General features: G+C 40.1%; 3 long non-coding RNA genes across 3 annotated transcripts in view; 1 reads left to right on the top strand and 2 right to left on the bottom strand.

The window, feature by feature from the left end:
* LOC135300475 (uncharacterized) overlaps positions 1–27960 on the bottom strand; it is a 120114-nt gene that overhangs the window by 79957 nt on the left and 12197 nt on the right. The gene's annotated exons all lie outside the window — the stretch shown is intronic.
* Positions 19–27214, top strand: LOC135300458 (uncharacterized). The gene is made up of 3 exons (XR_010362325.1): positions 19–12931; positions 15264–15357; positions 26619–27214. It is a non-coding gene; the product is annotated as an uncharacterized LOC135300458 (long non-coding RNA).
* Positions 732–3047, bottom strand: LOC135300452 (uncharacterized). Its single transcript, XR_010362324.1, has 3 exons — positions 2988–3047; positions 1080–1193; positions 732–826 (listed from the first exon to the last, which is right to left on the bottom strand). It is a non-coding gene; the product is annotated as an uncharacterized LOC135300452 (long non-coding RNA).

Below are 27960 nucleotides of genomic sequence, written 5' to 3'. Positions count from 1 at the left end.
AAGCCCGTCAAGGGGTGACAGCAGAGCACCCCACTGCTCCTCCAGCTCTCTCCTCCTAGCAAATGCAATTTATAATCCTGGGCACAGGCATATGCAGTGGGGCACTTCTCCCCTCCAAGCAGGGGGCTGGACAAAGGGTGCGTGGAAAAAACTTATCGCCCCACGCCAAGTTTGCCACTGACCTCCGTCCACCGCAGGAAGGGAGGCGTCCCCACAGTCCCCCCCAGGACAGCGCCCTGTGCCCCAGCCGCGGGCGGGAGATGGCTCCGGGCGGCAGCAGGGAGCGGAGCTGCTGGGTGCCGCTCCCCGCCTGCCGCGGGAGGCACGGCGCTGACAAGCAGCCGCCGAGCAGCGCCGGATCCCGGCGTGAGGGGCCGGGAGCGATCCAGGCGGGAACGCGCGCGCAGCCATGGAGCCGCTGCCGCGCGGGCCGTGCCGCCAGCGCCCCCTCGGGGCCGCCCTCGGCACCGCGGCCGCGCGGGGCCCCCGCGCTGCGGCCTCACCTGCGGCCCGCTACCGGGGCTACCGGGGAAAAAACCAACAAAAACACCAAAACAAAACAAAAAAAATCAACCTGGATTGCAAAAGGGTAGCCCGCATGCCTCGCGCATATGCGTAACTGTCCCAGAGCTGCTTGCTTGAGTTATGGCTCATAATTTTCATGGAAAGTTCTCACAGTTCGCGACCCAGGAGATCCCAAACATATGATTTAATCGGGCATTAGTCAATGTCGAATTTTCCCCTTCCCGACACGTCGTCTGATCTATACCACATTGTCAGCATCTCCCTGCAGCATGTGGGAGGCACAAGGCACCCTGATGGAGGGCTGTGGAGGGAAGAGGGGAAATCAATGCTTGGATTAGGAGCAACTGCAAACCCGGACAGATGTGGCCCTTAATGACACCGCATGCTCATTCTCAGCCTATCGCTCCCATGGCCCCTAACATTTATGGAAGATGACAACGACTTAAGCCACCTTCCAGTGAACACATTTCAGCACACTGACATCGCCTTTAAACTCTCTTTTAATTCTCTTCTTCCAGTGAGCAAACTGCCACCCTTAAACCCAAATTACTCACATGCTTGTAACCACAACCAAACTTCTGCTCTTATTTACAGGGATCCTCACTCAAAAGCTTTTACTTTGCATTAAACCGCACACACAGCTCTTTGGGATGTTGAGTCCATGGTTTCTGAGTAACACAAAAGGAGTGGGATAGGCAATTACTTTATGGAAATGAATATCAAATATGCTACTGACTTGAGGAAAGGTGTGTCATCCTGATGTGTTTATGGACACTAGTTATCGTACTACATGCTCCCTCCTCCTCATGGTAAAAATGGTTTGAATGATGATTTTATTTAGAAAACAAGTGCATTTATATGCTAATGACTTTTCGCTATCCATTGGTTATTATTTTCTTCTCCAAAAATTTCAGGCAACCAATCAACTGGATTGGAAGAAAAACACTTTGCCAGATTTTTTTTTGAAGAGCAAAAGAGTATAGCTATGTGATTGATTTCCACTAAGAACAAGACTTTATGCAATTTAGGCCACAAACCACTCCTCACAAACACCAAACAACTAACAGATGGAGTGGGTAGTCTGCTAACAAAGCAGAGATTGAAATTGAATTCCCCCAAATGGTCTGGCAAAAATCTGTGGAAAACAGGATGTCTTTCTGAGCGATTTGCAAAAGAAGAGAGGCCTGAATTAGGGAACAAATATGCTAAAGCCCTAAGAAGATCTACATACTAGTAGTGTGGCATTTGTTTTCCTTGAAGTTACTAGACTGGATAGACAATCCCAGATTTAGACTGAGGCAGGAGATGTTACTCTGAAGAAAGGCCTACCTCTTCCTCTCCCTGCAGCTGCTCCACACAGACTTAAGAAAAGGCAACATAAAGACTCTCCCAGACTTTTACCTCTTACAGTCTTGATGCTCTTGTCTTGTGAGGAGGCTCAGGTTAATTCAAGACAGAATTTAAGTTAATTCAAGACAGAATTTAAGTTAATTCAAGACAGTAACAGAGCCTTTCTCCCTTTCCATTTCTTCACTTCAGAACCATATAAAGATTAGAGAGAGATGAGGTTATGATTAGTCAGAATAACTTTACTACTAACTAGGTGGCTCAGTTTGTGCATTTAGTCACACAATCATACTAGAAACAGTTTGATTACTGAACTATCTTATTGAAAAAGATGATGAGCAGGAAAAGTATATGTCAAAAGAGAAACTTTGACATATATTAATGCTCTGTGACATTCAGATTATACCATGTTGGGTTGGTTGTTTTGGTTGAGTTTTTTTGTAGGATGTTGTGGCTTTGGACAGCAAGGTAAACTGATTGCCTCCTGAAAGACCTGCGAAGTTGAGTCAATTTCTGTCAGGAAGGATTCTGGGATCCCTGGTATCCACTTGCTGTTATGAAACATTCCTTCAGATCCACAGAAATAGCTATAATTCTCTGTGGTTAAAGCTACCCATTGGAAAATCAGCTGAGAGAAGTGATAGCAATCAAGAAAGGTCTTGGGAAATACGCAATGTGGTATGGTTGCTCCCCAGCAGAGTCTCCAGAACTGAAAGGTCAAGCATTCAAGGCTTTCAGTGAATCTTGTTTATGAAAGTTTTGTATGTTTGACCATGACTATGGTAAGAAATCTCAGTCAGGGGGTTTTTATCTCAAGGAGCTGTCTGACAAAGTTAATGCTGCTTTTGTTATAATGCTTGGCTGAAGTGACTCTTCAAGAACGTCATGCAGAAAGCCCTGGACAGCTAGGGCAGGCAAGGACTGTTCTCTCCACAGCCTGGATTAAACCTGCTGTAGGTGAAAGGACAGGCTGAAGGCATTCTGGAACCCCACAGCTGATGTCTCTGTGTTTCTCTTCAGCCCCATACCTCCCCACCCCTGCTTCTAATCGAGAAGAGAAAGGAAAAGGAAAGGCCACTTGCTACTTCTCCTAAAAGATTAAAACTGATACCAACAAACAATACGCTGCAGCTAAGAAAGCTTCCATGGTCTTGCCTGGCACCAGGAAACTGAAGGGGAAAGCCCTGATGGACAGCAACCATAGATGCTGCACAGCAAATGGCTGTGATTGTGATGACATAAAATGCTTCTTTCTTTTGTGACAAAATGAATACACCTCTTCATTAAAATTAAAATCTGTTGGTTTTCCTAATGATTCTACCAGAAATACATAGTCTGGAACTGTATGGAGTGCTGTTAGCTTGGAAAATTGCTCAACAAGTCATCTCAACCAACAAATCTTTGATGAAGACCTCTAACCAGTGTGATACCTTGGACTGTATTTACATGTCCTGAATGCTACATACAACCTTGGCTCCCTGGCATCTAGAGTGCCCTTTTCAATAGGAACTATTAGGCTAAACAGATTTGTAGTTTTGTCTGAATTTCAGCTATCTGGTCCTTAGTGCACCCAGCTCTCCCAAATAAAATCACAGCTATGAATACCGTGTAAGAACTGAGACATTTCTTTCCAATTCCCTCATCTGAGCCCACAATTTATCCACATTGCCTTCTGTGGCAGAATAATCAGGCACACCGTCGACTAATAAAAACAGAGGAGACGGAAAGGCATAACAAGAAAGCTGTACCGAACACTTTATTCTGCCTGGGATGTAGAAATAAGACTTGACATAAAGAATAACTGCAATGAGTATATGATTTATTGTTTATACCATGTCATAAGACAAAACTCTCAGATATTAGTGGCCTAATAAAGTGATATAATGCTTGCTATGTGTTTATCCATGTGGTAAATAGATAGCACAACTGACACTTGAAGCACTGTAAGGGGAACAATGGCTATAAAATCAGAACTCTGCAAGGTAGTGGCAGAATTTATTGCTAATTCCATCCCTCAGGAAATAAGGAAACATTACTCTCCAGTAATATTCAAATATCTGGTGAATTAAAAGATTATTGGTGACAACATTCCAATACTGCTCTCCTTTCCTCCATCTTTCCTCTGCCATGAGAGCAGGACATGCATTACAGGGTTTGCAGCCTGACATAAAACTCTTGCAGCATCTCAACACAAAAGATGCTCAAACCTAAAAATTCCATTTTACAAAGAGGCTGAGAATGAGACATTGTTCCCAATGCAGAAGGAAAGGTTTTCACAACAAAACAGCCCCCAGTGCCATCTCTGCCACTGTGATTCCTGCATCAGCCTGCATGGCCCAAGGAGCTGACTCCAGCAGAGTAAGGTGTGACCATCTGCATCTACTCTCCATGATAGCATCCTGTGAGCAAGACTGCTACCTTAATGAGGTGGAGATGGCTCTTACTGAGTTGAACACTACACCCTGGAGTAGGATAACCTTCTGGACAGAGATATTTGAAGATTTCTGGTAAATGTGAATATCATAAAAAATATCCCAAACTCTAGCAGCTATACCCCATGAAAGGCCAAGCCTTCTAGCATGCAGGTGGCATCAAATATATTTCCAAATTCAAAACTCTCAGGCCACGCTGTCAAAGGTTCATGTGAAGTGACGTCATCTATTTGTCTTCAGTGAGAAAATGTTCAGCACAGTTCCCTCCCCGGTCCTCATTTTTGGGTAGCTTGTTTGAGATTGTTGTCTACACTCTGATCCTTCACAAAGAGTTATGCAAAAATGAGGCTGTAGGGGGATTAAAGCTTACTCTTAAAGAGCAAGAATGGCATAATGGGGAAGTGAGCATATTAGAGGTGAACAATGTCATCTTGACTCATTGTAGCAAAGAGGAAATCCAATCAATATGTCTAAGTTTTCCAGAATACAGTAATGAAAAAGTTGTTGGACAAACTGAAGAATTCTTCTGTCTATCATGGATCATCTCTTTGTATGAGAAATGAATCCCTTTGAAAGTGCCCCAGTCTAGTTCTATTTTTCTTCATATCCATAATGCCCTCTAACTCAAGTGGTAATTTTGCAGACTTAGACTTGCACTAAGTAATACTTCTTCATATCATGGGGAGACAGTAATACCTCTTCTCAGCAAGTGCAAATTGGCAATAGTCTCTCCTACGAAGAGGCACAGCCTGCTTGTTCTTTCACTGCAATATTTATGTCTGTCTCTGTAACTGTTCCTTTAGCTAGGAGCAAAACCCTAGTTAGGCAAAGCACTGGGAAACTGCCACATGCTCCTGCAACTATATGTTGCCATAAAATAATTCAAACACACTATTAGAGTGTGTAATTTAGCTCATATGTAGTTAGAATATGCAGAGTTTGCCAAGTGACTGCATCCAGCTGGAAAATCAATTTATATATGCCAGTTTAATAAAACCTGAAAGTCTTCCGCAATACATGAAGAAATGTTAGACAACGTTGAAATTGTACATTATGTAAAACCAAACATAGCTGTAAATTACAGGCTGAGTGTGAAGGATCATTTGTCTCCTGCCAAAATTCATATAAACGGTCACCAATTTGGGGACAGAGGGGGAAACATAGCATAATAAAATGAAACTTTGTACAATTCCAAGTAGAAGCTTCCAGGGCCAAATTTTTGGTAGAAGAAACTTTAAAACAAAGTTGACTTTGGCCTTCAGCCCTCTCTTACTGATTTAAATCTGCAGTAGTCAGGGGCTACACTGGTGCTAATGAAAACAGAAAACAGGTGATTTAATGGTGAAGAGGTATTTCTATGTACTATAAGTGAGCCCTGAGCTCTCAGTCTGGCCTAACCACATTGTTTGCCTGCAGAGTTCCCCCTTCACTCTCACTTTAGGAAGCGCTATTTTCTTATCCATTAGGTGTGTTCTGTGCATATAAATTCAGCCCAAGAAGCATCTAGGCTACCCATTCCCTTGCCTGGGCTCTGCTGCTGGCAGCCAAGGTGTCTCGTTAGGAAGAATAAGGTGTTGCCTTGCGATTGCCATTGTGGTGTACAGGTGCAAAGCAGTGGGGTGTCACCAGTTCTGCTCTGGAGAGACAGAGATCAGCATTGCAAACTCCCACAGTGTGGATGCTACTAATTACTGGGCTTCCTTCTGCTCTCAGCAGGGGGATGAATAGAGAAATGGCATACAGATACTCTGGGAGTAGCACTTCCTCCTCGCCCTAGTTCCTTTCTTGAAGCTGTATAGGATGAGTTGGGAATGGCTGTGTTCATGCAGGAGACAAACGTGACTTCAGTTGTCAGACCTATCTCTTAGCACTTTTAACTAACATGAGCAAACAAACTCTCATTAGTGCTAGGGAACACAAAAAACTACAGGAGTGAGTCAGGCTTTATCACACTAGGTTGTTTGCTCTGTTTTCCGGACAAACAACACAAGGCAGGAAAAACAACACTCATCTGCAAAACACTTCCCAGACATGTGTTCATATCTAAAATAACTATTTAGATTAAATTAACTCCTCATCTGCATTTGCAAAAAGGTTTCTCTGCACAGGTAATGTGAGTAAAACAGATATTTAGTACACATTGCTTGCATGCTGCCTACACCACTCTGAATAGGTCTCCCTTTCAGGGTGCTCTTGATGCAATGTGACCAAGAGTAGTCAGACAGAAAATGTTTACAGGGCAGCCAATGTGAATTTATGCTCTTGTAGTTAATTGCTCTGACTTTGCTCTGATCCCAAAATAGGAAAGACAAAGACATTTCATTTAGCACTTAGTATCTCAGGGATCAGTTCTGTTCATTGTAGCATTACAAAAATCTCAAGGAAACTCCATTTAGATCAATGATCAGATTTATGTCAACAAAATCCTGGAAACTGAATTTGGCCCAGTTTTTACCATTTGCATCCTAAAAGCATTTCCAGCTTGTGCATGTTGGATGGAGAAGTTTTCAGATATTCTCGTTATCAAGGCAATTCCTCAGCCTTTCAGATGAATCAAATTTTAGCTAGCTATTTCATCCAAGGTTGTAGGAATCACTCCTTACTCACACGAACAAGGTCTTACGTTGCACCTTAACCTGTAAATCCCCTCACCAGTCTCCTCATTCACCCTCGCTTAGGGCATGCTGTTTGTTGGCAGGGAGTATTGGCACAAGTCTTTGTTTTCACAGAATATACAGTTTCACCTTGGCTTAGCACTTGACATCCTCAGTATCAATGCAGCCACTCACAGAAGTAAAGGTCATTGATTTAAACCACAAGTATTCAAGATTGCTTTTTTACAATCGCCACTGTCCAACATACAATTAGGCTTTAACGTGCAGAATGTGTTTCAAGACCTGCCAGTAATTTTCATTCCATATACAGTAGTTTTTATGCCAATACATGTGCTTTATATCTGATGGCAAGAATATTTAAGAGGGTGGAAGGTCAATCTTTTATAGACAATCCAAAAAATAAAATAAAAACTGAGAAAGATATGGAAATGTGCGTACTCAGCAAGAACCCTAGCAGGAAAAGTTTTCTAGGTGATTAAATACAAAAGTGAGTGTTGTCCAATTGGTAAAACCATTGCAGGATGTGTGTACACCAGTCACAGAAGTGCCTGGAATGCAGAGCCATTCAAGCTCAGCTTTTAACAAGGCAGTTGTGGACCTGGACACAGGCCAGATATAAAAGCCCTGGGCCCAGCATGGGCTAATTTACCAAGCTCTTATGATGGCAATCTAAACTAACCAAGTTTATTGGCTTTGAAACAAACTAGGAACACTCGCACAGCCAGTAACTATTTGTCAGCTGGGGAGACAACAGTGAAGAGCTGAGCACAAAAAGATAGACTAGACAACTTTTCTAACTCTCATCCCCAAGGCACTCCTGACTGTGGCCTTATACCCCAAAAAAAGAGAAATATATACACGGCACCTAGTACAACTGTCTTTCCAGATGCAACAGTTCCAGTTTAAAGTCTATTCACCCACAACTAGTTCTTCTTCCCTTCACTGAAATACAACTATTGATAAAATACATAAAGCAATATTCCACTGTGGTTTGAAATAGACATACTGGCACAGGAGAAAAATTCGGGAGTTATTATATCATTTAACTTATATCAGTGTGATGAAAGCAATGCAAATGATACATGTAGATAAATTTCAGACTACCATGCAAGGTAAAAATAACAGCTATTGCTATGTACCAAACTCGATTTCAATACCTCGGCATGAACAGTTTCTAACTAGGCCACACTCAAGCTTTCTGATGGATGCGAACCACATAACATCACTGGAATTACTCCAGTTCACCTCCAAATGTAATCGGCTCAATGCAATTAAGCCAAAGCTCTCTTCACCTTCAAAGAAAAAAAAAAAGAAACTTCAACTTCCTTAAAGAGTACTGGAAAGCAGGGAAAATAACTTTCAGAAAAATGTTTTCACTCCTAAATAAAGACCTTTCCACATATTGCACCAATTTCATGCTCAATTCAGATAAGCAATAAATATGTATGCTATTTTGTTTAGCTTGATTTTGCCTTCAGTTTGGTGAGTTTGTGTTTAAAAATGAGGAAAGTAGATCTACCATTGTTAATAACAAAAAATAAGGCTTGTCTTTTAAATCAGAGGGTAATAATGTTTTTGAGATTTGAATCACAAAGTTCTTCATCTTCTACCCTTGACCATATTCAGAGAGAGATAGGAATATGTGCCAATCTTTATGAAACAGACCAAAAACTAGTATCAGTAAGAAGGCAAGCCCCTAGATTTTCATCTTGAGGGTTAAAGGAGCCTACTCGCTCCATAGTCTGCCAGGATTTTTTGCTGCTAGCAGGAATTGTGCGCTTAATCCTCCACTCCCTCCTTGGATGCAACCCTAGCAAGAAGTGAATGACAGTTATATCATGAGGGAGTACCACACCACCAGTCCCCATAAATACGTATCACTCAAGAGTGCTTTGAGGATGTAGCCTTTGATTCCAGTGGGGACAAATTTATCTTTAGCCCTGGAGAGACCCACAAGATGGTTCTGTCACTAGCTCTAATGAGAGACACAGATCAGTCACTCAACACATAGGAGGTTCAAGTGAGGGAGAAGGCTTTCCCTTTAAAATCCAGACCCTCACAAGTAATTTTCAGCTAGGTTTACAAAAGTCAAATCTGAGACACTAGTCATGATCTACTAGTGTAGAACAGAACAAGATGGTGAGAAGACAATCCAAGTTTCTATGGACAAAGAAAAAGATGTGGGATTTTTGACAAACAGTTGATGAATGGGAGAGATACAGCTGAAAAGCAATGGTTTTCCAGTTCTGAAGTAGCTTCCTCCAAAAAGAGGTCTTGACCCAAAAGAAGGAATTGCAGATAAGGCATTCAGTACTGCCATAAATATTTTGAGGTGAAAGAGAATGAGGTCAGGTATCTGTATCACTTACATTTTTAAGATTTCCAGAGCATAAGCCCTTCTGTCATCATACAATAATTTTAGCCAAAGCATCTAACATGGAAAACAGCATTTCGGATCCATTTTTATTGCATATTTAGTTTCTAAACAACAAATTACTACCATTTCAAGGGGGCTGCATTTAGTTGAAAACTGACAGTCATATACATTATCTACGTATGTTTGGCAGAAGAGAATATGGGATAAATTTCTGAAGCTAACTTTTACTGAAATCACTTTATTGAATAAAAAAAAAAAAAAGGAAGAAAGAAAAGTTGAAAGCCATTGTGTACTGTGAAGATATTGACACTTTTGAAACGGAAAGGGCATATAGGTCTCTAGCTCCAGGTCCGTTCGTTGAAGAATCTTGTTGGGCTGTAATAATCAAACTTGTAAGATTTAAAGAAAAGGAGATAATTCTGATAAAGGCAATACAATACCCTAAAGGAAAAAAAGCAGAGGATATAGAAAGGTGAGAGAGAGTTCAAATTTTTGCCTGTTCTACCCAAAAAGAAAAGACAAGAGAAGAAAGGATCAGTTGAATTTGAGTCTTTACTGCCAAGAGGGGAAAAAAAAGTGAGACATGAAATTTTGCAACCTACAACCCCCATAATAACAGCAGGAACCATCACAATCTAGCACAGGCAGTTGAACAGTTTATCAAGGAGATTTTTCCTCTGCCGTGGATTTCACTGTTGCAGCAGCACATAGGCTTTTCCATGTTACTTGGCCCTATTCCATGGCTTTTATTGAAGATTAAGGCTTGAAAGAGAAGAGAAAGCAAACAGAAAACAAGTACAGGCTCAAAATCTTGATGGAAGTTTATACTGTGAGTCTGCCTTGTTGCTTTAAACACAATTGTTTTAGCTGCAGGCATTACAGTTTCAAACTGTGAATAGTTTAAAGGCTTACTGAATGTGATTTTATGGAGACATTAAGTGTTTTAATTTCCATGCTTATTTCCAATTCATCATATCCCATCCTTAAAAGGAAAACCAGCCCAACATATTTTCATGTTTCTCATTAGAAGGTATAAGTTCCAGTAAAATATGAAGTGGAGGGCATAAATGGGAAGTGGGAAACTGTCTTTGGTCAAGTCAAGCAGCAGAAGCATGAGCTTGTACATAATTACTTTTAATACTATGTGGAAAGCTGGAACTGATGAGAATCTGATTTTCAGAGTGCTAAGTTTTCCAAGCTCTACTTTGTTATGTTGAGTTTGCAGGTGCTCAGCCCTATTTAGAAGGCTGACAGTAAGTTATGAACTCTTTTTGTCATGGAGAGATGTCCAAATGTAAACCAGTGCACTGAGTCAGCTCCTGGGCTGCCCATGTGCTCCCTCCACCACCAGAGTATTCTCTGACATGCAAACAGAAACAACCCTTGGTGCCTTGTGGCTCACTTCTGTACTCTAGAATCTCAAATGCCAAATATGATTATTGTGTGACACCAGGTCATAAGAGGAGCAATATCTTCCAGGATTGGGGGTGTCACAGCAGCATGGGGAATCCTGCACAGACTGCTTGCTTCTGCCTCATCCTGCTGCATAAGCCCAGGCAGGGTACTTGCTGTCTCTGTGCTCCTCCTTTCTCCCCTCTCCATTTGTCTGTCCTGCTATCCACTGCTGGGGTTTATAACCAGAGGGGCACTGCAAAAGCAGAAGAGAGAGGCCTTCTCCAATTGGTGTATCCCACATCCAACCTCAAGTTTTCACCAAGGAATTCCTGCAGAGCAAAGAATTTGTAACATCCCAAGCCTGTGAGAGGACTAACATGAACTTTGCCTCTCTAAGGGCATCTCAACCCCACACCCCCCAGCATTAAGGAGGGCCTCCAGGAACATTTTCCATGTGTCCCACCATAGCTGTTACTCCTTACACAATATCCCAGGTGATGAGGCTAAGGAGAGCAAGGCAGGGAGCATGACTGCAGCCTGGCATCCAGGGCAGTCACCTGGAGGGGAAGCAGGTATCCAGCAGTGCTTCAAGGCCCTTCTCTGTGAACACAGTATATTTTTTAACTGCTGGGCGTGTAGCATGAGGAGCAGGAAGCAGAAACAGCGACCCAAGTCCCCTGTGGATCCAGCCTCTGTTTTATTATGTGCATGTGCAGCAATGTTATACAGCAGACCTCTGGTCTGGTTTTGTGTCTTCAGGCTGCAGTTTAATGATGAATAATTAGGTTTTGGACAGCTCTTGGCAAGGCTGCCACTGAATACTTTATGCTGTAATGGATGTTAATCTGAAAATTGTGTTTGCAGTTCTGTTTGATCATCTGTAATGAAAGTGGTCAAATTGTAATTTGGTCTTAGTAAAAAAAAATAAATAAATTACCAAATTTATTTCAAATCCTACCCTTGCTTTATACCAGTAAAAACAAGCAAGGATTCCATTACATCCAGTCATCTTACAGAACAACAAGAGATGAAAAAAATTTTTTCAAAAATAATTTTAAAGGGTTAAGGGTTCAACTGAATCATCAAATTGTGGGAATTAGAGTTTTCCTACATAGGCAGCTTAGAGCTCTATCATCACAACATACCAAGATACAAAAATATAAATATTAAGTTATATTAAATGTTTCAAAACATTGTATCTTCCAAGGTACCTCGTTTTGCATTTGACTCTGCTAGAAATTGCAAACATTTTCCTCAAAAATGCCAAAATGCAAGAGAGTGTCAAAGAATAAATGGTACCTGTGTGTCAAACATTGCTCCCACATCTTGTGACAGATATGAAACACAGACTGAACTGACTAAAACACCAATCAAAATACATCCACAAGTGATTTCACCTTCTTATGAGCCAAACCTTCACCTAGAAAACTGTGTGAAATTCAGAATAGTTCCTGACTATATCAGCATGGATGAGAAAGGACGTGGCATCAGAACCAGACGGTGTGACACAGACATGTGACCCAGCAAGACAGTGGCAGAAGCACAAATTATGGTACAAACACAAAATATTTTTTTAAATCTTCATACAGATAATAGCTGAGGGATTAATCAGTGACTGAAACAGTTAAAACATTTTAACAATGTTGAAGTGAGAACTGACAAAATAGGGCAGATGTCTGTCCAAGAATGCCGTGTTGCTCATGCAGTGTCCCCGCCTCTGTGACAGTGTTGTGATGGGACTCTGAGTGATACTGGCCTGAAAGGCTGAAACAAAGGGGATTGCATCCTGAAGTCTTTATGGGGATACATTTCCACTGATTTTAATGAGCGAGAGACAGGCTAGAGCCAATGGCAGTTTAGTCTGGATAAGCAAGGAGACACAAATGAATAAAGATTTCAGCATTTGCCTTTTCCTTTGTAAAGAAATAATAAAAATATACTGCACATGTTGCCTATCTGTCAGCTAAATTCATTTTATCTACAACACTTTATTGGTCTCATGCAGCTCTAGAGAACAATTGAAATCTCAAATTACAAAACCACCTAGTTTAAGGCTTGATAAGTGCTGAAGCCCTCAGACCCTGAAATACAGTCTCCAAGTTCCCATTCAAATTGTCATCAAAGCTATACTCCAACATTAAGTCCATGTCAGCCTTAGTGGAAGCAGATGAGGACTACAGCTGCATCTGGTTTGACTTCCCTTTAATAACTGCAGCCAATTGAGCCATATCAAAGAAAATGTAAGTATTTCCTTAAAAAGCAACTATTATTTTTCTTTCAAGAAAATAATTGCAAAAAAAAAGATAATTTAATATTTAATAAGTCTTATTTAAAAATATAAGACTAAAATACCTACTGGATTAGAACAGGCCAAAAATATCACAGAGCAAGTTACAACATTCTCCCCTTCAGCAAATTCATTCCTGCATAGGAAGAAAAATATTTTAAAAACTCAGCTTCTGTGACAAGAGATAAATTTAAATTCAAATCTGAGCTCTTTGAAGACTCCCACACATCCCTATATAAAAGAATGGCCCATGCAGGTCCTTCACAAGCTCTAGCTCTTGCTCGCTCTGAGGCACTTCTGCCTCTACCTGCTGGAAAACTAAACCGTCAACAAAATGCAGTGGGAGGGATTTTGCTGTTACTGCTGATGAAACCAGCAACACTGGCATGCAACAGGAAGGTACCTCCAGGCATTCAGGAACACATATTAAGCATATTTTCCACTAGCTTTATTAATTTCTTTAGGTCTTTGACAAATATTTAAAGCACTTCTCAATTGCTTATCTAATATCATGGTCATTGTAATGTTAATAACTTTCTCAATCACTGATGTCCATGTTCTTGCTTTTCTTGTCACAGACAGGAATGTTTTATTGTTCTAAAACTGGAGACCTATGGTATACAAAAATTAAATCTCGGGTAGATTTTCAATTTTTAGAGAGCCTTCTCAACAAAAAAGATTCCAGATTTCTCTAGTTCTTTTGCAGGCCAACCACGTCTTACATGTCTCTAACTAATTCTTCATTAGATATTCATGTGACAAAAATCAATTAAGTGGCTGTTTCAGAGGAGAGTTTCTCATTGCATCTGTTGGTAAGCTCTAACACAGCCAGACATGGCTGGAAAGCTGTGACCTGAACCCCTAGATTGTAGTTTACTGATACAGGTATTATATGTGCTCTCTGCTCTTAACTTCTTTCAACCCCTTCTCTGAGCTATGGCTATAAGTCAGGCACCCAGCTGGGTGGATAGAAGTAAATTAAAATTCCACAGTGCTCATGGAGCATAGACACAAATGCAAATCTGACAGACAACATACCAATAAAAATTTATCTTGATTTTTCACTATGACAAAACATTGAAGTGTTTAAAAACATCTGGAGGGGAAAAAAAAAGGGCTACCATCCACAATTTTCCTTTAGAAACATGTTTAAGGGGACTTCCTCTTTGACAAAAGCACAGGTTTAGCATAGTTCTGATTACATGTGACCATTGCTTCCATCACAGATGTGGACGAGTGAATTTAGCAGAGATTTTGGAACTGATGTGTTACCAGCTAAGACAACAAATCGTGTTTCTTTGCTAAACATTTGTATGATTCATATCACTAATAGCTGAAAATATCTCAGGGGTAGCAGAGAGAGAAATACCGTCTTTTAAAAAAGAAAATTTCACATTTATTTTAAAAACTAAAAATCAAAATTTCCCATGTAAGTATTAATGGTCTATTCTTGTATTTTGGGGTGCAGGGAAGATGGGAGTTTGGGTGGTGGTGTTGGTCTAGGGTATTCGTACTATTTTTTGTTCACAGATGAAAATAGGAAAAATTACCTGGTTTTACATGAGTAATTGCAGTTAAAAAAAAAAAAGTCATTTTTTAACCTAAAAAATTCTATTAACAAAAATAAATCCTCAGGAGAACAGATTTTCATGCTTGCCTTTTTTATCATTGAAAAAACCCAAAAAATTAAAAATAATTAAAATTTTCTGCCAAAACCCTCTTTATTTTCACTCTTCAAAGCCCTTTTTAATTAAAATATAAATCCAGCTATAAAAATTCTACAATTTTTCCACTAGTACTTACAAATTGGAAACAATCTTTCATCTTTTCCACACTGGGTAGAAAAAGCTTACATTTAAATTAAGGAGGTGACTATTGCATAATTCTTTGTGTGAGTAAATCACTGAAAGAAACTCTGAGAAATTTATTTGAAATCTGAAAGTAATTTTTTAGTTTGAGAGGGTTTTTTTGCCTTTTACAGGAGAAGCATTGTAATCCATCCCATCCTTGTCGGGAATGTTCCCATTATGTGTTCCTCCCAGTGGTCAGCAGTTTCCACTGGTTCAATTTTCAAAGAAACTTTTAGGCTTGAAGGAGGAAAACCAGAAAAATGTTGCTGATCCATTTTTCAGAAAAAATATTTAATCCAAAAATGCTGGTTAAGGCTCATGGCTATTTCAAACACTCAGGACAGCAGCAGCACTGCTGAGTAGGAGCCACACATGGGTTTGCTGAGGTTTAACTTCATAACTTTACTCACTTCAGCTGCATTTCCTTGAATACAGGCAAAAATCTCAGGCCACGAGTGACTCTTCCAAGGAGAGTTTTCAGTACTAGGGAGAACACAGATGGTAAACTTCAAGAGCAGGAAGCCTATAGGTGAGAAAAGCTCTAAAGTCCTGTGTCTTTGACAAGTTGTTGGGATAAACATTTAGGTTTGTTTGGTTTGGATTACACAGACGTTTTCCTATATATGCCATATCTTTGCTTACTAAAATATGTACTATTTAATGCTTCATAAGTTTTAGAAACACACTTTTCCAAATATTCATGTCAATCCCACTTCCACAACAGCATGTGCTGACAGTATACTAGTTTATTTGTGTAGAAAAAGAACTGGCTTGAATCAATAATTTTTATTATTAGAAAGTGGGCCCAAGCATAACTCACTCTTAATTTTACTGGTGATGGAGAATAAGGTTGAGATGCTAAATTAGAGTCCCAGCTTGCTACCAAATCCTTTCACAAGTTTCATGTTTTCACATGGGCTCATTTTCTTCCTTCAGCTCTAACCATGGTGCAGCTTTGTTCTTACCGCTTTCGCCAGCATTTCCAGGAGCTCAGCTACCACCAGAATAGCTTGTGCTTTAGCACCACAGGACCAGGATGGCAGAGCAGTGACACAAGACCACTGGCAGAATTTGCCCTCAAAAAAAAAAAAGAGACTATAAACAGGATCTAATTCAAAGTATTTAAATCAGGTGGAAGAAATTCCAACACAAAGGAATCAAGAGGGTGTAAAATGCAAACGTGAATACATTTCAATGGCCGGAAATAGTGCTAGCTTAGGCTGATACAGTGAAATTCTGCAAGGCACTTGTGCATCAATGCCACAAGCATTACAGGCCTGCACAGGCTGTGTGAGTACCAGGGCAAAGCTGGTAACCTAGGTAGTTTACTAGAAGTGAACTCCTAATATACATTACCTAAAGCCAAAGTACACATGAAAATGACAAAACACTGTGTTGGTGCTGTTTTTTGTAAGAGTCCAAACTGGTTGCAAGTTATTAGACCTTTACACTTCTCTGTGCCAGTACAAGCAAAGCCTGATGTAAGCATGTGCTCACATCCTTTCCAATCCTCCTGTGACCAAGCATGGGCCACTCTCAGCCAGGAAGCCTCTTTAGCTGCCCTAGGGATTGCAGCAAAATCAGATCTCTTCAGAGGAATGTACAGACACAGATTGCTCCAGTGGCACACTCTTGCCTGATGCACCCAGCATGGCACACCCACAAATCACCACACCTGTGCTCAGTGCACCACTCTGTGCTCCCACCTGGGGTGTAACTTACACCACTGTGAGCTGGAGCCACACATTTTAAACTGCAAAGGGCAACTTCTGCTCATGGCAACATCATTCTAACCTTACTAATTTCGGTGTTGTATTGCACTGGGTTAAATCAGAGATTAATGCAATCTAAGTCTTCTGGTTTCCTTTCCTTTTTAGTGCACTGCCATTTTCAATTCTCTCCTGAGCAGTTGATTCAGAGAATTCAGGACTGCTGAAAGGTTCTGCAAAAAAAATGACTGAAATAGTTTATAAATCCTAGGAGGGAGCATAACTGCACAACATTTGTAGGACAAGGAGCATTCTTTACAGCAGTTATTTTATCCTGTGATTTATACTGGTTTCCTCCATCTATCACATGGCTACAGCATTCAGTCCTTCCTTGTAGGAATTTACTTTTGGCCTCATGCTACAATCCCTCTGCCAGAGGAAAACTTTCCTTCAGTTTGTGGATGTCTTCTGCATTTGTTTTCTGTGTGATGATGTCAACTAACAGCATTAAATTCTGTGGATGCATTTGTTCTGGGGCCCTTGGTGATAAGACGGGGATTAATACCATTTCAGTGAAGAACTGAAAGCATCCCATGATAGTCTGAACTCTAATTCAGAGGTTTGAGGTATAACTCAATGGGAAAGTTTGAGTCTATCCTCCTTCAATATTTACTCAACTGCTTCAATGAAAACAGCTACAAGGAGAGGAACTAACCCAATCCAAGGATGGAGGCACCTCCTCAAACAGGTTCAAATCCTGAATTTGAATCCTGAATGGCTCATGAGCTTTGAGGGCATTTATAATTAAAATACAGATGAGTCTTTTGGAAATTATTCACTTTAGCATTTCATAGAATTCAAGCCCTGACTATTAAATTTCTATGATAAAGATAAATAGATTTTTAAAAAATAATATATTCCTAAATTTAGTTTGTTTGTTTTAAATACCTGCTCAAAATCTTTATATTGTACACTTCCTCCCTCTGACCAGAGTCAAAACTGAGTCTTCAAATATATTTCCTGACACTGCTTCAAGCAGAAGGCTGAGCCAAACCTCTGTCTTACAGCACAGGCAGAGGGGAAGGATCACTTGCACCTTCCCTCTAAATACCAAAAAGCCCACACAGGTCTTCCCAGGAACATAGTTATACAGACCACTCACTTTCATAATATTATGACCACCTACTTTAATTCTCAGGTTATAGAAATACAGATTTAAGGTACAATTAATAGTTTGGATTCTGCAGTTCATAAACCTTCATAAACAGTATTTTAGCTTTCCATCACAGCACTTCCTCAGTTCTGTGCACGCTCACTACACATTTAGCGCAACAGGAACTTGCAGACCAGTAATAAGCAGACCATCAGAGATTCAGAGTCCCTCAGGTAGGAAAGTCCCTTAGGAGGTCTCTGCTTGCCCCTCCTGATGCTCTGTAATCCCTGCCCACATTTATTTTCAAGTTTAAGAATGCTGCAGTGGCATAGAAAACAGTAGCTATGAAGGAAGTCAGGAAGGTTCCCCGGCAAAAGGGTGGCAAGATAATACAGCCCTTCAGATCATTGCAGTGACATCAAGAGTTGTCTCTGCAGAAGGAAGAAGCCTATGGTAGGTCATACAGGTTCCTCTACTGCCATGACAAGCTTGATGCAACCACTCCAGGCTAACCTGTAGCCACCTGAGAGTGAGCAGCTTCTTCATCTACTGAAAAAGCCTGATCAGTCAAGCTTTCTTCAAAAATTAACTCAGGATGTAAAATATTAATGGAGTTGCATCTTTCAGTGAAAATAAAATCTGATAGGAGCCTTCTCCTTAACCCCAAACCAACAAAAGCCACCCAAATTATTTCCTCTGCAGGAAGTCTTTTTGGGGATAAAAGAAGTCATACAGGATTTGGATCACTTTCTGGATTTCTGTGCATCTATCAAATGACAAACAGCAGCAAAGCCAACAGCACCCTATGTCTACTTCGAAGTACATTCCAAGAGAAAGAAAAGAGAGATTCAGAACTAAGAGATCTGGATTGCCTTCACTGTTCACAAGATTTACTTGATAGCTAGGCCAGCAAAAGGTCCCCTTTCCTTCACCTAGAAAGACCCATATTGCTAACTTGAACAAAGGAGGAGACAGAAACTGCAATGCATATTGAAAGTAACGGAGAGACAGACGCAGGGGGTAGAGAATTGATAATGCAGACAGAAGGGGAAAAAAGAAAGAATGAAAAAAGAACTTCTTAAGATTCTTTCTAAGAAAAATGAATCTTCATGGCTCTAGTGCTTTTATTAGAACACCTCGTGCTTTTTTCTTGCTCTCTCTTCTTGACACAGTAAGTTATGTTCAAGCTGCCTGAGACACCTCAGGGAGCTTGTCAGGGCACCTCATTGTTCTTCTCCCAGACAGCTCCTCAGGACTGCAGCATGCAGCACAGTGCTCCAGGGGCAAGTGTGACCACACCTCCAAGGGCTGAGGATGCTGACACTTGGAGTGGTGATAAGAAACAATCAACTGCAACAGGACACAGTGCATGTGCCTTTACAAAATAAAGAGAATGGACACAAAGCAAGTCTGATGTAAAATGAGGTGGAGCAAAGAAAGCATCAAACTCTTTCATGAGAAAGTTACTCTTACTCAAGACAGTACACCAGTAAATGCCACTTTATTGAACCCATAGTGTTACAGCAGCAGCTTGTGGCAGTGGCATTGTTCATAGATAGTGCAGAAAATCACATCTGTCCTAAGGTACTTGCAGTCAGAGATGAAACAGACAAAATGCAAAAGACAAGTATAATCCACATTCTACAGGAGGTATAAGAAAGCATATGGCAGGCTTGATCCATGTTTCACTAGTGGAGACCTGAGCCCAGGTCTCTGCAAACTTGATGCTAAACCTCACCAAGGGGAAAAGATTTCCCTTGGAGAAGGCATGGAGGTGGTGTGCCTGCAATGCTGATTGCAGCTGATCTTATCAGTAGATAATCACAGTCTGTCTAGAAGAAAAGCCATAACCCACATGCCCTGAAAAATAATACCTATATGGTTTTAAAAAACAAAGTAATTCTGTGGAAAAAGCACAACTTCAATCACAAGGTAAGACTTGCTCTTCGTTTCAGGATTCTTGAACTAGGTTAACAAAATGTGCTTGGCCCATCTTTATTTTAGTTTATTCCTTTGAAAACAGAGCTTGCATGAGGCACACTGCACATCTAACTCTTGCAATCTTGGGATAGAAAGTAGCACAAGGGTAAATAATATTACACTTTCCTGACAAAGTGGAGATAGGCATTTAACTAAGATTTCCGATTATCCTAACACTCTGGACAAAACAATACTACTTTGACAAGCTCAAAGTTACAAAGGTACAGCTCCCCACTGAAATTACAGCCCATCCTCGTCTAGCAAACTGCATGTCCAAAATCCTCAATGATGCACAACCCTGAGATTTTCATCTAGTATAATATTTCCAGTCCAGGATGAGGTTACTAAATTGACGAGTTCACTAAACTGATGAGTTCTTTCAAAAATTGGAATCTGAATTGTGAAGGTCAGGCTGAAATACCATATTTTCATGCACTTACAAGCACAAATAGAAGTATTGCTAAATGTCATGTTCATGCAGAAAACAAAAGTGTACATTTCTGTAATTCAGAGGCATTTGAATTCCAGTTCTTCTGAAGTCTAAGAGGTACTAAAGTCTCTTGAAGAAAATCAGGACAATCATCATATGTCATTTTCTTGATTGCTATCCCAACCAGGTGTCATCTTGAACCTACACATCAAAGGAAGATTGAGATTTGCTCTCTCTGGAAGGATGGAGACTTTCCACAATTCAATATGGTACTGAAGTACTTTCCACTAATAATGAACTTTGCTCACTGGATGAAAGATTGAATTTAGGCAATGCACACACAGTTTAAATAGATGCAGACAGACCAAAAACTGCCCACCTACACTAACACTAAAAATATTTTGTCAATTGAAAAAAAAAAACAACAAAAGACAACCCACTAACAGCACCACACTGGAAAGACTGTCCCCAAAACAAGAACTGCAAGCTGACAACATCAAAAGTTAAAATTGCATTTGAGAGAAGTTCTTCTGTTTTGGAGAAGACAGACATGCAAGCAGCAATGCTCCTCATTAAAGCCCTCTTCAAAGTCCACAGCCCCCAGGTCCTCCAGGGAGAAGGGAAGTCTTTTGCTGGGAAATGAGTCAGCAAATCTTTAACTGAACCTTCTGCACTGATCTCCAAGCACCTTGCATACTGCTGACCTGCCTCTCAAAGCAAATATTTGGGAAAGAGCCTGATGACAGTGGCAGACAGGTTAGGAGAGTCATCACCCAAGCAGATACAGGCAAAATGGACACCATTATCAGCTCAGCCTGGATCAAGCAGAAGAGTCAATGGATTCCCACTGGAACCCCATCCAGAAACCCCCATGCAAAAGGAAGCAAATCTGTTACTGCGGGATGAGCACTGGGAGATGCTACCATGTAGATCAGAGACTGTCTCTAAGGCTGGACATGGATGGGGACCCCAGCAGGGTCAGCCAGACAGCAATCCATGCAGAGATATCTGCCCTGCTCTCTCACAGAGGGCAGTGACACAGCAGCACTGCAGGACGCCTTGTGCTGCCCCAGTGATGTGCCTCAGGTGCTCTCTAAATAGTGAGCTGGGGAAATAGAAAGATACCCACCATCTGTCCACTGAAATGTTCAACTCTTGGGAGTATGACATTGGTCCTGTTTTGACATACTTGAGTGTGAAAAAGCTTTTGTTACAAAGTTCATGGAAGTTGTCAGTTCATCAGCAAATAACTGAAGCTAATTATTAATGCAGGCACAAATCAGTGCAGCTGTACAGATCTGTGCCTGCTGGAGATTTGTTCTCTTGGTTTTTTGAGATGTTTTTCATAAGAAGTGAAGGTAAAGGCATCAGCACAGTTTTCCAGGCAGAGGTGGTGCTCCAGTGCATCCAGAGCTGGGATAAGGTATTGTATCAAATTTTGGGTGTTTGCTGGAAATCTTTTAGAAGCCATCTTGCCATTCGCCTGTGAATACTCCTTCTGTACCTACAGGCACACTTAAGCCTATACCAATTTCGTATGAACATAACTAAAGTAAAGTTTCACAAGATTTACCAAGCTTTCCTTAAAGAACCAGACTGAAAAATCTTAAAGAAGCCATAAAAGGCTTCCTACTGGAAAGAAGACATGGGATAAATCTTTAAGCAAAATTGACTTTCTATTTGAATTTAGATTATTTGGCCCAATGTGGCAGAATTTTAACAGCTGTGGCAACTTTAGAAAACTCCTACGTTAAATGATTCCCAAAACATATTTCAGTCAATCACATGGAGAAAAGAATATTTTTATAAAAAACCGGGAAAATCATCATGTTGTACATAATTTCTCTTTACTTCCCCATAATTTAGAACAAGTCAAAGCATAAAAAGAAATTAACTGTGGGTATTTTTAGTAGTTGTTTTCTAACCAGTTATTTCTGTGTTCTGTTTGCATGAGAAATTGAAGGTAAGAGGTTTATGTGCAGATGCCACAATCCTCTGAGATCATCTGTTAACTGCCATGAGACAGAAAGCAGTTTCAGAAGACAGAAAAAACAGTCTTTTGAGAATATTTGCCTCTGGCAGAACTACTTTTTTCCTGTCTCAGTTAAAACTACCCCTAGGCAAAACTAGGCAGAAACATTGAAACATTTGCAACAAAACATGCACTTGCAAACATGCAACCACATACAATTAAGCTTTATTATAAATGTGAAAAAATGTGCCAAACTGGGAAGAATGGTCCTTGCTAGCTTGAATTGTGTAAGCAGAAAATTTTGCAGAATGGCTCATTTTGCTCCAGATAGCAGTTCTGCTCCTAGATCTGAATGAGACAATCTCACACATCTCTCTGATACCCAGCTGCAGATGGTAATCCCATCCAGCAGCACAAACAGATCCAGGAGACAAAGCAGCTCCATAGCCCATGTCAGATGCCTGAAGTTGGATAGTATAAACACTACTCCTTCTGCAAATGGTCAGGACAGAATCTGAGAAACATCGACTAGGCATCCCGAGTTTCATTTTTAGCATGTTGCAGGGCATAGCTGAATAAGGAATTGAAATTGAATGCAAGGACTCATCAGCCAGTGAAGGAGACATTTCTGCCCTGAAAAGGGCCAAGGATACAGTCATGTCTTAGCACTGGTTTTGTCATCACTGCCTTGTTTGAAAAGGAAAACCATGAATAGCAGAAACTGGTTAATTTGTCTGTGTGATAAGAAGAAAACAAAGTATTTCAGTCAATAGGAAGGATCAAAATTGATAGAGTCTCTCACAGCACTGTTGAAATGCTGCAAAATTTTGTGGCAAACAGTGGGAAAGAATAGGCCTGGTAGAACAAATCCTGGCTCTAATGCCCAGCAACTATTAGCATCCACTCAGAAAGAGCAGCCAAGCCCTGGACATGCTACAGTTTTCCACCAAAAATCATATAAACCACCGTCTCCTCATGATGAAAGGCTCAGGTTAAATATAGTCAGGATTTGAACTTGTAACTCCAAAAAGTCAAGACTTCAAGAGCCTCTTACTCTGGTTTGTTAAACTATACCTGAAAAAAAAATCTGTATAGTGTTCAGGAAGACAGAGATACACTGGCAAAATGAATCTCAAAAGAATCTGTGAATAGAGCATGAGCTTTAACATAGCAAAAGGTTGTACATCTAACAAAGAGAGGGAAGGCTTAAATCTGCAAATTCAGAAAAGGGGATCCTGGAAAAGCAGGTTTTGGGGGAGTGTAAGACCCTTCTGAGGCAGCTGGAATGGCAACACAGGAAGGAACCTCCTCCATTTTGGCGATTTCAGTTTCTAAGGAAAGGTGAAAGGACAGTGAGATATAAAAAATTTAAAGCAGCATCATTTTTGCAGATGGGAAATAGTGACCAAACACGGTAGAGCCTGCTGATACTCCTATCGGCACACAGAGAGCACCACAGGGGCTTTGATAGACTCCAAGTCACTGCACCCATCCTAATGTGCACAGTGTGTATTAATATGTTTCATACATTTTCTTTGGCAAGTTTAATGGAAACAGAGGCTTTCAATGAAAAGGCTAAAAGAGCCAAAACTCACAAATACCCAGCTATACTGTCTACACGCGCTTTTATTTCCCCCGCCTTCCTATTCCCCTTCAATAAAAGAGCATTTAAGTGATATTTTTTCCACTTGGCTCATGTGGAAGGTGAGCTGATCTGTACTGTGAAGTTCTATATTGGTTCCTCTTTTATTTTTTCAGAGACCAAAAAGGGAAGGAATAGAAAACAGCCTCTTTAAATGAAATATGCCCTTGTCAAAACAATTTAACAAATGGAAAAGGCATGCCCATTATGCTAGTTTTCCAGAAGTTCATCAACCTCACTGTTAAATCTTAGCATGTAAGAAAAATTACTCTATTTGTTCTTTATGGTTTGTTCCCAAGATCAAAGTGCTGTAGGCTGGAGGGTGTTTGACATCCAAGAAACACTCGTTGCTGCAATATTGTCTGTAGTGCCTTTTGTTAGTTTTGTTTCTTTATAAGGCTTTAAAGAACAGCAGTCAACACTTGCAGCACTGGCATCCCATCAAGTGCCAAACTCGTCCTTTCATAGCACATGGGAGGATAATGTTTTTATGACTGTGGTTTTCTCCTTTCACTAGGTCCTCTGATAGAAGCAACTGGAAATTGTCTTGCATCCCAGTCTCCTCTCACTTGCAAAAGATTTGTCCAACGGGGAAGTTAACACTATTAATCCTCTATTTTAAAGAGCATTAGAGCCTTATATAGATAATTCTAGCAGTTCATGTTGGACTAATCTCTAAATCATTAGAGGCTTCATTTTGGTTTGATTTTTGGTTTTGCTTTGATTTGGTTTTGTTTTTAAATGGAACTTGTTGTCCAATGCAACTTTTTGAGTGGTTTTATTTAGCTCCTATCAGATGGTGGATGATATTCAAAGGGCTGAAAATGTATGTCAGTGACATAAAACTGCTTTATTTAACCAAACCAGTTTAACTGACTGAATTAGCTGTCACACACTGTTTCAGTAGAAAGGTTTCAACCCCTATGTCTCAGTTTCAGAAAAGCAGAGTTTCAGTCAAGTTCAGTTAGCTTAGCTGAGCTAATGTGATTCAAAAAAGCAACTGCTCCAAACCTCACATCATTGTAAGGATGGAAACTTTGTTTACTTCCAGAGGGTAACCACAGTTACAAACACATCCTTTTTGCTGCAAATGGTGAGTTTATTTGAAACAATGAATCAAGTGCAAATGCCTTTTCTACATATAAAGAAATATATTTATTATTAAAAAATAGATAACTTTACATGTCCTGAGGGCCGTAGGTCTAGAACGATCACCTTCCTCAGGTAGTCTAATCCCTGGATCTCAGGAGCAGCCTTCTTACAGATAATCCCCTTTCTAAACTTACTGACCTTTGTGTTCTACTGTGTTTTGTGCTTGGACTGTTCCCATGGAATAGTCAGAGTTCTGAGCTCAGCCACTTTAATAGTTAGGAACTTCTTTCTTAACCCCAACCAAAATGTATTCTCAGCCAGTTTACCCCTCTGTTCCTTTGCCAGCACTGCCCTTCACATTAAGAGTTATTTTCTGATGCTATGTATTTGAAGACAAAAAATTTGCATGCTCTCTCAGGTTTTGCCTTGCCAATTTAAACAACCAACCTCTCCTAGCTCCTGTTTGTAAAACAAATTCTCCATTTCCCTGATCATCCCTATGGCCTTGTCTATGCAAACTTCAGTTTCAGATCATCTTTCTTGAACACCGCTAGTCAAAACCGTATGTGCTATCTTAAATGAGGTCCGATTAAAGATTCCTCTATGCAGCTTGTAATACTTCCTTATCTGGAGTTATCCTTCCTGAGACATCCCAGGATTGCATTTACCTCTTTCATACCGCCATATCTTACAGTGAGCTGGGTTGTTTCCAGCTGCTGACCTCTCAGCTTAGAGCAGCGGGTTTCAGAGGAGCCCCCAAATGCATTATGTTATCTCCTGCATTCAGAAATTATACCCCATTTGTAGTCCTCAACATTATCCATCTCCTTCTTTGCACTATCCCGAACTCTGTCTGTTCTTCTGTCCCAAACTCCCTTTTTACTGTTGGTGCACCCTAGCTTTGTGTCCCTGATTAAAGAATTACACAGAAGCAGTTCTCCAGGGTGAACATTCTAGAACATAATTACCAAATAACTTTTTTCCTGCTCACCAGATACTACATACCCTAGGTACTTTTCAAAACGGTAAGAAAGCCAGATGGGTAAATTGAAGTTGGGAGAAGAAGGAAAGCTATAACCAGCATAACCACAACACTGCTTTAATGGGACACTGAGCAATTTTCCCCTAAGACAGCAGAGTAGAGATGGATGTAACAGGGTAGGCTTCAGCAGGACAAAGGACAGAGCTGCTTATGTGCTCTGGAAGGTTACTCTCTAAAATGCAGTGTGAAAGATGGCATAGCAAAATATGTGCAAGAAGATAATCAAAAAGCCAACAAATTATTTTGATTGCTTTATAGAACAAAGCAAGATCAAAAGAGCAACATAAAGAGGCAAAGGCAAATAGGCAGAACCAAAGACACATTGATTTTGGTACATGAGAGGGTTTCAACTAAACACTGATAAAATACAGGAAACTAAAGGAAAGGTATTACATAATCTAAACAATAAAGACAAACTATGATAATTTCTAGCAAAACCACATTTGTAATGAAATGTGTTCAAATGAGAAGACAACTGAATCCAAGAAGGTACAAGGAGGAGGGATCCCCTCACTAAGGGAGATTCATGTTGTTAAAGCAACTTTTAAAAGATTAAAGAGAATGTTTATATTTAATGTCCAAGAGAGAAAGAAATTAAATCTTTTAAAAAAGAAATTGAAGATTCACAAGATGAAACTCTTCACTTTACTTGAGAAACTTTTGTGAAGAGAAATTTTCAGGGGGAGAGGAAAACAATGACAGATTAAAGCAAATAATTATATGATTTCTTCTTAGCCCTCACCAAAGGCCTTTTCTTTTTTTCTTCCCAGCTAACCTACCTTCTCCTGACTTCCTCCTATTGTAACAAAGGAATCCTTCATTCAGCAGAAACTATTCCTACCTTATACAATGCCTTAGAAAACTGGTGTCAAACATTACAGTCTGCTGAAATTACTGATGTTAAATCAACCACCGATCAATTATTTTTGAAGCCTGCTGTCAGCTCACCTGCCAAAAAAGCTGTGATTTGCTAAATATGCTTGTCATTTTGCTTCAAACGGATTTCACAAAACATGTGTGTTTCAAAACTGCTTACTAGAATAACGACACAGGGATTTCTGCATGAAAATCAACAGCACCAGAAGCCTACAATGTTTTGTCAAGTAAAGAACAGAGAAACAACACAGCAGTCCCTTGAGAACTACAGAATCCAAATCTTCTAGCTGAATAGCTGAGAGCTCAGAGATGCATCCAGGCTCTTACACATGGAGCTGGATGGTGGTCATGTGGGCTGCAAGGACATGGTTCTCTTGTCTCCACGAAGGATAACCCAGTCAAAGAAATGTCAATAGCAGCAAACAGAAACAGAACACAAACAACACTACTTCTTTTTCCCTCTAGGGAAACTTGCCTAGTGATTGTGAATTTAACACTTAATGCATATAAATTGCCTTCTGTGTGGTATTCTTCAGTCAAATAAAGAAAGTAACAACAACCTTCCTTTTCTTTTATTAAATGTTGAACTCTCTTGTTTGGGACAACCCCAAGTGGACAAATAGATTAAATTAATATATATTCTAGATAATTGTGTGCAACATGCATCTGTTTGAAGATGCTAATATGTATTTTAATTATACATAGAATTTTTCCAAGGTTTTATTGAAATGGTCTGTGAAACATAAAATAATGTAAAAATGTAAGCATTATTTAATTTAATCTCTTTTACAGGTGCACATATTTTTATACATATGTATGCACTTTTTAGGAGAAATTTATACTATTTATAAAATTAGAGTGCTCTTTTCGTATTTTTCTGCATTTATACAATGCCACTATGAATAAACAATGAGACGCTGAAAGTGAATGAAATAGTTCATACTCTACAGCTCCCCAAGGTGTTAAGGACAGCGGAGTCAGGAAATGAGCTAAGAAAAGCCCACTCACATTTAAATACTAGTAATACCAGCACATAGCATTAAAAACTTCAAGTAGGAAAAAAACCAAACCTATGGGAACTTAATTAAAAACTCATCTAGAGAAAACAAATAGAAGAAAGTGAACAGGTTTAGAATTTCTCTTTTACAAAACATCACAAATGTATGGTGAAACTCACTGTCCACTGGTTTGCTAAGTGCTGAGCCAAACAAAGGGAAAACCCCGAATAATTTCTCA

This window comes from Passer domesticus, chromosome 1 (assembly GCF_036417665.1).
Source record: "Passer domesticus isolate bPasDom1 chromosome 1, bPasDom1.hap1, whole genome shotgun sequence".
Classification (NCBI taxonomy): Eukaryota; Metazoa; Chordata; class Aves; order Passeriformes; family Passeridae; genus Passer; species Passer domesticus.
Note: the sequence above shows the minus strand (reverse complement) of the source record. Positions and strands in the feature narration are given on the sequence as shown.